The sequence below is a fragment of the Protobothrops mucrosquamatus genome, unplaced genomic scaffold (assembly GCF_001527695.2).
Source record: "Protobothrops mucrosquamatus isolate PMUCROS unplaced genomic scaffold, P.Mucros_1.0 scaffold3881, whole genome shotgun sequence".
NCBI lineage: Eukaryota > Metazoa > Chordata > Lepidosauria > Squamata > Viperidae > Protobothrops > Protobothrops mucrosquamatus.
In genome coordinates, this window is record NW_015389830.1 from 1 (window position 1) to 10,741 (window position 10,741).

Consider the following 10,741-nt stretch of genomic DNA (forward strand, 5'->3'; position numbering starts at 1 on the left):
GAATAGAATAGAATAGAATAGAATAGAATAGAATAGAATAGAACAGAACAGAACAGAACAGAACAGAACAGAATAGAATAGAATAGAGCTGGAAGGCACCTTGGAGGTCTTCTAGTCCAGCCCAGGACAGCGGAGAGAATGGAGCCTATACCCCCCCCACCCCACGTCCGGCGCATCCCCCCCCCCCAGCTGTCACAACTGGGGCCAGATCCTGGGGAGCACCTAGCCTCCCCACCACTCGCGCCTGCGCACTGTCAGGGTCTCCTCTCTCCCTCCCTCCCTCCCTCCCCCGGCGGCCCCGCCCTCTCCCGGCTCCTCGGCCGCCCAGCAGCTGGCAAGCGAGCGGGTGGCGAGCGACTCTCGCCCGGCCGGGAGGGCAGCGGACGGAGCGGGGACCCGTTCCAGGCCCGGGACGACGGCGGAGAGGAGCCGGGCGCTTGCAGGCAAAAGGGTGAAGCAACCTCCGGAGCAGCAGCAGCGGCAGCGGCGGCCGGGCGAAGCTCCGCCGGGCGACCCTTGCCTGCCCTGGGCGATGATCCGGCTGCGGGGCGCGCTGTGCTGGCTGGGCGGCTGGGCGCTCCTGCTGGGCTGCCCGGCCGATGCCGTGGCCGCCTCCGCCAGCCTGCAGCTGCCGCCCTGCCGAGAGGTGAGAGAGAGCCACGCGCGATCGCGGCGCCTGCCAGCCTCCTCGCCCTCCCTGGGGGGGGGGGGCAAAGAAGTCCCCGGGCGCGAGCCAAACGGGGGTCTCCTCCCTTCCCCTCCCGGGCGGGGGGCTCCGCCGTTGGGGGAAAGCCTGTGGGTTCCTCGACTTCCCCGGAAAGCGGCAGTGGAGCTCCATACATCGCGGGGAAGAGGGTTTTTCTCCTCTTCCAGCTTCCACCGGCTTTAGCTCGGTGGTTATCCCTGGAAAGGAGACCACCAGGAAACCCCAGCAGTGTAACTTACACGGGGCGCTTGGACACACAGTCCGGGCTAAGGCGAGGGCGCTTGGTGCTTCTGATTTCTTGCTGAGAAAGCTGCGGGGGGGTGTTGGGGGGGGTTGGACAGTTCCTTGGGATGGATTGCTTGATGCTGGAGAGAAGAGATATTCCTGAAGGGCTGGATAGGAGGTGGGGAGGTCTGCTTGTGTTTTCTGGCCACAACCGCAGCCACAACAATCTCCTGCCATGCAAAGGACTAACAAAGGTGTTAGGGCATTAGCTGTCAAAGCGCAGAGATTAGATGGCGATCTTCTTGGCTTAGATGTGATGCACCTGGGAGAAAAACACCTGTTAAATTTGTCAGGAACAAGATCGGCTAGTATCTTTTCACCAGAATTCAGAGTTGGTTCTAGAAAAGGCCCATTTGTCAAGTTCACACGGTCATCGAATTCTTCTTCCTTTTATTAAATACCTCTATCTGCACAGCAACAGTTGTTAAGTCAGTTACTGAGTTCACCTGCAGTTTGTTGAATCCGAAACTGAGGAAAATAGACTGGATGCCTACAACGTTCCTACAAGCCCGCTTTCTTACAAACCAAGTTAACCCTAACCATCCCTAGCAGTTGTTGTTGTTGTTTTTTTGCATGTTTGATTCCTGCCCTCTTTCTTAGCTGTGGAAATGCGACTTTTGTGACTCAGAAGTGCAAATGGTAGCCTGAAGGTGCCATCCTGTTGAGAGAAAAAAAGACTTTTCCAAAATGTCTCCCTTGAAAAGCTAGTTTGGGATTGCATCCGAGAATTGAGAGGGTTTCCCATTCATATTCAGAAGAGCATTGAAATGCACACAGAGATGGGCTGTCAGAACCAAATATGAGCGCGGGAGGGGTAGACTCTGGAGATGGCAAGGAAATATTGGAGTCTTCTCCAAGACATTCTTCGCCCTGTGATGCAATAAAAATATGGTTTAGAAAAGTTTGATTTCTGTTTGTCTCATGTCTGCGCAGCCTTCTTACCAAAATTAAGGGAATGGATTTGCCTTCGTGGGGTCTATTTTTTTCTTCTCAGTCTTGGGTTTGATGATCCCCGTCCTGCTTAGTTCCTCATGCCAGGACCAAGCAGGATTTGGTTCCTGCCCCTTGTATTGGGATGCATTGACCTTGCTCTCAACTGATCTAGAATCCGATGGAGTAGAGAACATAACTGAAAGAGGGAAATGTTTTGTCTGGCTTTAGGAAATCCAAGGAAGCGAATCAAATGTCCTCTTCTCATTTTCTGTCCTGTTGCTTTTTATCATTATCTTATGGTTAATGATTGTAACTATGAGTTATGATCTATGACCTATCACTTTGTTGTTGTATGTGTGTACACTGAGAGCTTGTGCACCGGAGACAAATTCCTTGTGTGTCCGCTGTCCAACCACACTTGGGCAATAAGGTATTCTATTCTATTCTGTTCTGTTCTGTTCTACTCTATTCTGCATTCTATTCTATTCTACTCTACTCTAGTGTGCATTCTATTTTATTCTACTCTACTCTACTCTATTCTGCATTCTATTCTACTTTACTCTACTCTACTCTACTCTACTCTGCATTCTATTCTACTCTAGTCTGCATTCTATTCTATTCTATTCTATTCTATTCTATTCTATTCTATTCTAGTCTAGTCTAGTCTAGTCTAGTCTAGTCTAGTCTAGTCTAGTCTAGTTAGTCTAGTCTAGTCTAGTCTAGTCTATTCTGCATTCTATTCTATTCTACTCTACTCTACTCTACTCTACTCTAGTGTGCATTCTATTCTACTCTACTCTACTCTATTCTAGTCTGCATTCTGTTCTATTCTATTCTATTCTACTCTACTCTATTCTGCATTCTATTCTACTCTATTCTACTCTAGTGTGCATTCTATTCTATTCTGCATTCTATTCTATTCTGCATTCTATTCTACTCTACTCTAGTCTGCATTCTATTCTATTCTATATTCTTTCTATTCATTTGTAAGTGCTTTTTGTGCATGAAAGAAAAAGTCTTTCATGCCAATTATCCACAGTTAGGTTGAATTAACATTATTTGCTCTGTAACTACAACACAGTGCCAGCTCTTGCTTGCTGTATCTTGTGAAATAGTCTGTTGTCAGACATGGCTGTGCTGCATGATCCAAGATGAGCATCTGCCGTGATCCTTAATTGAGCAGCTACAGGTTGCAATCTCCCTTCTGCAAGTAAGTTCTCCAACCTGATTTCTTCAGAGGTGCTGGGATCACAACTCCCCAAATTCAAATTTTGTTGTCTCAGTCCTCCTTCATGATGAGGTTGCCTTGAATTGTTGCAAATTATTCAGAGGCAGCTGCTCCAGGAAGCTGGCAACCTGAGCATGTTGAATTTTTTGCTCATGAGCTTCGGCCATTGTGGATCTAGGCTGGTTATTTTTATTAGCTGGATGAAGTGAGGAAGGGAAAAAGTTCTGCTCCCTTGGATCCTCTTCTACCACACTGTCGGTGTGTGTTACTCCCACAAAACATCTGGCTTAGACCTTCAACTTTGGGTTGGGGTTGAAACTGGTTCGATCTCTGGTTTATTGCTCTTGTCTTGACGAGTCGAGGACCACATGATAAAACAGGAAGAGTCAGGATAAGGAACTGTTAGGGCATCAGTAAAGAAAAAAGCTAAGGCCAATCCATTTGAAAGTTATATTTGAATAAATTAACCATGATTAATATCCTTGTCTCCCCTGTGCAGCTCGAGATTTTCCGTTCTGTAGCAGCGTCTCTGTCAGCGGCCTCATTTGCTGACTTCAACAGATCTTGAAATAAAACAAAGGTCAATCTGATTTAGCGTCTCTGTGGAAAAGCAGAAGGAAATTCTAGACCAGGGGTAGGCAACCATGGCTCTTTTATGACTCGTGGACTTCAACTCCCAGAATTCCTGAGCCAGCATGGCTCAGCTTGGAAACCTCTCCCTTTTCCCTCAGCGTGGCTGGCTCAGGAATTCTGGGAGTTGAAGTCCACGAGTCATAAAAGAGCCGAGGTTGCCTACCCCTGTTCTAGACCCATCTGGCTGGATTGGGAAGTGGATCAGCTTTGTGAAAGAGGGCACTTGGCAGTCCTCAACATACGACCACAATTGAGCCCAACATTTATGTTGTTAAGCGAGACAGTTGTTAAATGAGTTTCACCTTCTTTTACGACCTTTCTTGCCACAGTCATTAAGTGAATCACGGCAGTTGTTAAGTTAATAACCCAGTTGTTATGTGAATCTGGCTTCCCCCCATTGCCTTTGCTTGTCAGAAGGTCGCAAAAGGGGATCAACATGACCCCGGGACACTGCGACCGTCATAAATGTGAGTCAGTTGCCAAGTATCTGAATTTTGATCACGTGACCACGGGGAGACTGCAATGATCATAGGTGTGAAAAGACAGTCATAAGTCACTTTTTTCAGTGTCCTCGTAACTTCGAACGGTCACTAAATGAACTGTTGTAAGTCGAGGACTAGCTGAACTGCCTAGGAAGCAATGTGGCCATTCCCATGAAGGCAACTGGTGTCAAGGTTGAGTTGAAGGTGTTTTTATCTTTTGGTCGTAACAAGTGGCAGCACTTTATTTCTCTTTTACATTTTGGAGAGAAAACAGGGCACTCTTACTTCACAAACAAACAAGCCTCTTGTTTATATGGAAGAAGAAGCAACATACTTTGCACTTAATTTTGACATGCTGAGTTATTCCATTACAGCTTTGCCTTCTATCATAATTCCATTATGGTATTTTGCTTAGAAGACTGAGGTTTTAAAAATTTAGCCAGGCCCTGGGCCTATCTTTCTGCTCCTACATACTCTTTCATTTGTTTTTTTTTTGTTTTTTTTGAGAATGATATTTACTTATTTATTTTTAAGGAGCTGGAAAAGCTGCAAAACCTGAACTGTTTTACTTTTATTTCCCAAGATATCTCCGGCTACTGTGAAGGTATCAGGAACATGCTTAAAAACTTAAAATGGTGGGCTCAGCCAGAACTGTCCCCATCCAAGAAACCTCCCCCCCCAAGCAGGAATATGGAAAGGAAGACAGCAAAGATTGGTGGGGACTGGGCTGGAGACTTTAAGCTATGATGATGATGATGATAATTTGATAGCTGTTTTCTTTCCTATTTATGTTGCCTGATTTGTTTGGGCAGCTTTTTCACTTCCTTGTGTGTTTCTCTCTCTTTCTGTGAGCATTTCCTATTGGCTGCGAGTAAAATAATATTTTCTTGAGCTTTGCAGTGGGCCTGAGTTAGGATTCCAAGCCTGTTTCTGCCTTTTGCATTGTTATTTTTTTCCAGATTATTTACTCCTTTCTCTTTTAAGCTCAGCCAGGGCATAAATGTGCTGTGGCAGCCTTTTTTCCCTTCCGCTGCATCCTCTCGGCTCCATCCCCTGAGTAAGACAGGCTGAAGTCATCCTGAGCTGCAATAAGATTCAAATAACATTTTTCCCTCTGTTTCCCCAGTGAGATGCTTCGAATCTGCTAGGCTTTGTCACCCAGGTCCCTGGAGGAAACTTAGGAGTTGGCCTGCATCTCAGTGATATTATCTACACAACAAATAACTGCTGCCTGTTCTTTAACCGGTGTTCCCAAAGATGCTTTTTCACGAGGCAACTGGACTTTCTTGTTAACAAGAAAGTCCAGTTGCCTCATGAAAAAGCACCTTTGGGATAACTATGATTTGGATGACTGAGAATCTCCACAGACATTTAACTGGTGTTGGCCTGTGCAGGCCTTGAGTTCTACCCAAGAACCTGAGATGTCGTACAGGTAGTCCTCGACTTACGACCACAATTGAGCCTCAAGTTGTGAGACATTTGTTAAGTGAATTTTTCCCCATTTTATGCCCTTTCTTGCCACAGTTGTTAAGTGAATCACTGCAGTTGCTAAGTTAGTTGAGTGAATCCGGCTTCCCCATTGACTTCACTTGTGGGGAAGGTCGCAAAAGAGGATCAACATGACCCAGGGACACTGCAACGGTCATAGGTATGAGTCAGTTGCCAAGTGTCTGAATTTTGATCACATGACGTGGGGATGCTGTAATGGTCGTAAGTGTGGAAAACGACCGTAAGTCACTTTTTTCAGTGCCGTAACTTTGAACAGTCACTGAATGAATTGTTGTAAGTCGAAGACAAACTGTAATGTCTCAGCGTAGTCCATATGTGGATCCAAGCTGGGTGGCTTTTTGCAATTGACAGATGGAAATTTTGTCAGCGCACAGATTTTCTAAGCGTTGTCCAAGATTTTTTGGAATGCCACTCCGTGTGCCCTAAACTGCAGAGTCAGTTTAAAAAATAGTTAGGATGGTAGCCACGGAGCTGTTGTTGAAACTGTGACTTTTTTTTAATCGCAACCCAAATCCAGCAGACGAAAGGTGACTACAGTAGTGGCCAAAATTGTGGAAACCTTTTGGGAAAAGTGTACAGTAGAAATGCCACCTTTGGTTAAGTTTCCACCATTTTTTCTTCTAATTTCTTTATAACGGTAGCCTTCTTCACTTAATAAATACTATTTTACATTGCTTTCTGGGCAACCAGTCAACTCTTTGCACCATTCCTTTAATTTTATTATGTTTTACAATCTCACTAAATGAAAGATTGCAAAAAAAAAACCCAAACAATTTGATAGCGATCACATAACACACTGACACATGTCCTCCTCTCAGCTTCAATATATGACATCAATCACTGAATCCTACCGTGATCTGATTGGCTCATTGCCAAAACAAGATGACACCTGATTGGCTCTCTAAACACTCATGCTCATTGGCTACAATCAGATGAAGGAAAGCTACCTGAGATCAACCTGAGCAAGTTGTGCTTCCTTTTTCTGGTTACTTGGCTGTAACGTTTCATAGAATACAGTACAGATAATTGAACAAACCTTGTTGCATTACATTCTTGATTAAATTATCTTTCTATTGATACATAATTTTAGGGTACTACTCCAAAAGAAGTGGTGTTATTAGCTGTCAAACCTCAAAAATACACTTTTCCCAAAAGGTTTCCACAATTTTGGCCACTACTGTATGTTTGAACCTCTGCTGGTCCTGGCTGATGTGGAGGGTGGATAGAGAGGTGGGCCCTTGTCTCTGGTAGGTTATCAAGGCTTGTTTATAGGAAGGGGAATTTTCACAAGTCCTGAATGAGGCTTCTGAAGAAACCTTGTTCTCTTCAGACCAACTCTCTTCCTCCAACTTGGAGGAAGGGCAGGATCCTAGAAGAAGCAGATTAACTATTTGGCTGGCTGGGGAATTCTGGGAATTGAAGTCCACTCATCTTCAACCTGAGAAGGTTGAAAAACACTGCATTAGATCAGGGGTCTTCAAACTTGGCCCTTTTATGACTTGTGGACTTCTGTATAAACACAGTGCTAGGTTGCATTAACAGAGGGATAGAATCAAGATCACGTGAAGTATTAATACCACTCTACAATGCCTTGGTAAGGCCACACTTGGAATACTGCACCCAGTACAGAGAAGAGCAATAAAGATGATTAGGAGACTGGAGGCTAAAACATATAAGGAACGGTTGCTGGAATTGGGTATGTCTAGTTTAACGAAGAGAAGGACGACGGGGGACATGATAGAAGCGTTCCAGTATCTCAGGGGCTGTCACAAAGAAGAGGGAGTCAAGTTATTCTCCAAAGCGCCTGAAGGCAGGACAAGAAGCAACGGATGGAAACTAATCAAGGAGAGAAGCAACCTAGAACTAAGGAGGAACTTCCTGACAGTTAGAACAATTAACCAGTGGAACAACCTGCCTCCAGAAGTGGTGAATGCTCCAACATTGGAAGTTTTTAAGAAGAGACTGGACAGCCATTTGTCCGAAATGGTGTAGGGTTTCCTGCCTGAAACCCTACACCTAGGGTTAGACTAGATGACCTCCAAGGTCCCTTCCAACATCATCATCATCATCATCAACATCATCATCATTATTATTATCATTATTATTATTATTATGTCATAAAAGGGCCAAGTTTGAAGCATTAGATAACACCCCTGAGTCAGCTGCACTACATCTTCCTCTTCAGATGTTAGATTGTTGACTAGCCTTACTCATTCTCCTGCTGCATTCTCAGTACAACGCCATTAAACAGGGCTGCCTAACAACGCCATTAAACAGGGCTGCCCTCTCCTCATACTTAACTAGGTCAGTTGAATTCTTAGCTGCTGCATTTATGCAAAATGCTAAGCTTGGTTTGTTTGAGTAGTACAAAGTGTTGGGCAAGCTCACCTCTCTGGTGTATGTTTCAGGATATTGTGTGAATCCAGAGAATGGGGTTACCTCAGAAATTAGTCTAAGCACCGTTCTGTGCATTTGTAGCACCTATTTCTTTAATGCAAAGGCAACAGCCTTTTCTATCTCATTTTAATGATCCAATATTGCTTTCTGTCAAGGATATCATTCCTTTTATCAAGCGCAGTCACTTAATTGCTTGATACAGATCCCTAATATTGTAATTCTTTTTTTATGGGGGTGAATAATAAAATGCCTGCTCGTGACAACAGGGATTCATGTAGAAGCTGGCTTATTATGCCGTAGACAATGAGCCATCAGTAGGACAAACTGAATGAAATCAGAAAAGCAACACATTTGTTTAAAAAAGAAAACTAAAGAACATTTTTGAGCCTTCATCCACCCGAACTATCTCCATGCATTTTAGCATAATTTGCACTCTGGTATTTATTCCCCAATAGAAATATTTGGGAATAAGGTATAGACACGTATTAATACAGGAGAATATTTGTAGCTCAGGGTTGAAATGAAGGGTCGTTGGTGCTCTCTGAGCTTGGTTGTTTTCTTGCAGACGTTTCATGACCCAACTAGGGAACATCATCAGTGCTAGAAGGGGGGAGGAGGAGGCGGTGGAGGCAGAGGAGGAGGAGGAGGAAGAGGAGGAGGAGGAGGACTCTGGGGTCCTTGGTGCTCTCTGAGCTTGGTTGTTTTCTTGCAGACGTTTCTTGACCCAACTAGGGAACATAATCAGTGCTAGAAGGGAACTGAGTTTGCTCTGTTTACATAAAATGTAACCCCCTTCCTTCTAGCACTGATGATGTTACCTAGTTGGGTAATTAAATGACAGCAAGAAAACAACCAATTTGAGAGTGCCAAGGATCTCTCACAGATAGCTATATTGACCGATGCTTTCCAGTCTTCAGCATTTTAAAATACCTGGCCTTCAACTCCCAGCCTAGCCAGCATTGCAAAATCTGAGAAAATTTGCCCAGGCTTTACTTTGACTGGCAGTATGAACACAGACCTTCAAAGAATGAATCTTTTCCCAAAAGGCAATTGGACTTTCTTGGTTTTTTTTTTCTTTGAAAAATGTTTCGCTTCTCATCTAAGAACCCTCTTCAATTCTGAAACTTCTGAAGAACTGAAGAAGCTTCTTGGATGAGAAGCAAAACATTTTCAAGGACCCCCCCCAAGAAAGTCCAGTTGCCTTTTGGAAAAAGCACCTTTGGGACACCCATGACCTGGATGAGTGAGAATCTCTATAGACTTTCAAAAATGGAGTAGAAAAACAGAAATAAGGAAAAATCTGGACAGATGTAGTGTTGGAAGAAAAGTCTTCATCATGGTTCAATCCAAGCCAGGGATAAACAACATGGCGACTGCTTTAGAAAGAAAGTTGCAGTTTATTGAAGAGGAGAGCCTGGCAGAAAAGAGAGTGAGCACATGTAGGGAGTGGGTTTTTATACCCTCTGGAGCCTTTCGTTTGTGGAGTTGTTCTTGTGGCATGAACTTTGACCTGAGTCTGAGTGTGCCTTTCTAGTATTCTGATGGTGATGGGTTAATCTTATTATGTCCAAAGGTCATATCCTGCTTCCCTGGGGCTGGGGCTAATAGAGTTTGGGTGAGGTATGCAGATTTTAGGTGTCTTTGTCTTCTTAATCCTCTTTGGGAAGCGAAAAGAAATTGTATATAGATGGGCTGGAAGTAGCAGTGGTATACTACAGGGAAGGCTATATGCCAAGAAGTTATAATGAACAGAACTGGGAGGCACGGTTATTACTGGAAAAGTCCAGAGCAGTTAAATGTCCTGATATAGCTACACAACGTGTTGGAACTAAAAAGGTTCAGCAGGAGCTCAGCCAACCAGGAGTCCTGGAAAGATTCTTGCCAAATGAACCAGAAGCAGTGGCTTGGTTGAGAGCAACGTTCACAGGTCTCTACTCCTTGGAACTGGATGAAGATGGTTGCCATTGCTATTGCTGATCCAGATCGATTCGTGTTAAAACCACAACGGGAAGGAGGAGGGAATAATCTCTATGGAGATGAGCTCAAGCAAGTTCTGGAGAAAATTAAGGACGGTTCTGAGAGGACTTCTTATATTCTCATGGATAAGATTAAAGCCTCTCCCAACACTAAATTACTTATTGAGGGCTCATTGTCCACTGAAAATATCAGAATGTGTGTCTGAATTGGGAATCTTTGGAGTCCATATCAGACATGGTCAGAATCTTGTGATGAACAAGCATGTGGGCCATCTCTTGAGAACAAAGGCTATAGAACATGCAGATGGTGGAGTAGCAGCTGGTGTAGCTGTCTTGGATACTCCCTATGTGATATAAAAAAAAAAAGGACACATTTTTTTTAAAGGCATGATTGCCAAATAGCAGACTTGGTAATCAAACTTATAATAATTCTCTTTAATAATCTGCAGTCTTACCCAGAAAATAGAGGATTCTAAATTACCTACATTGAAATTTTCTGCAATATCCTGTCAAAGATGCATCTTACCGACCTAATATGCTTTTTAACAATTACTATTACTAATCTCCTAGCTTCAACCTTCCTGATGATTTA

The 10,741-nt window shown here is 44.0% G+C and overlaps 1 pseudogene; it reads left to right on the top strand.

Moving 5' to 3' along the window:
• The first annotated feature begins 532 nt into the window (after positions 1 to 532).
• Positions 533 to 10,506, top strand: LOC107298325 (annotated as a pseudogene).
• The last annotated feature ends 235 nt before the right edge of the window (positions 10,507 to 10,741 follow it).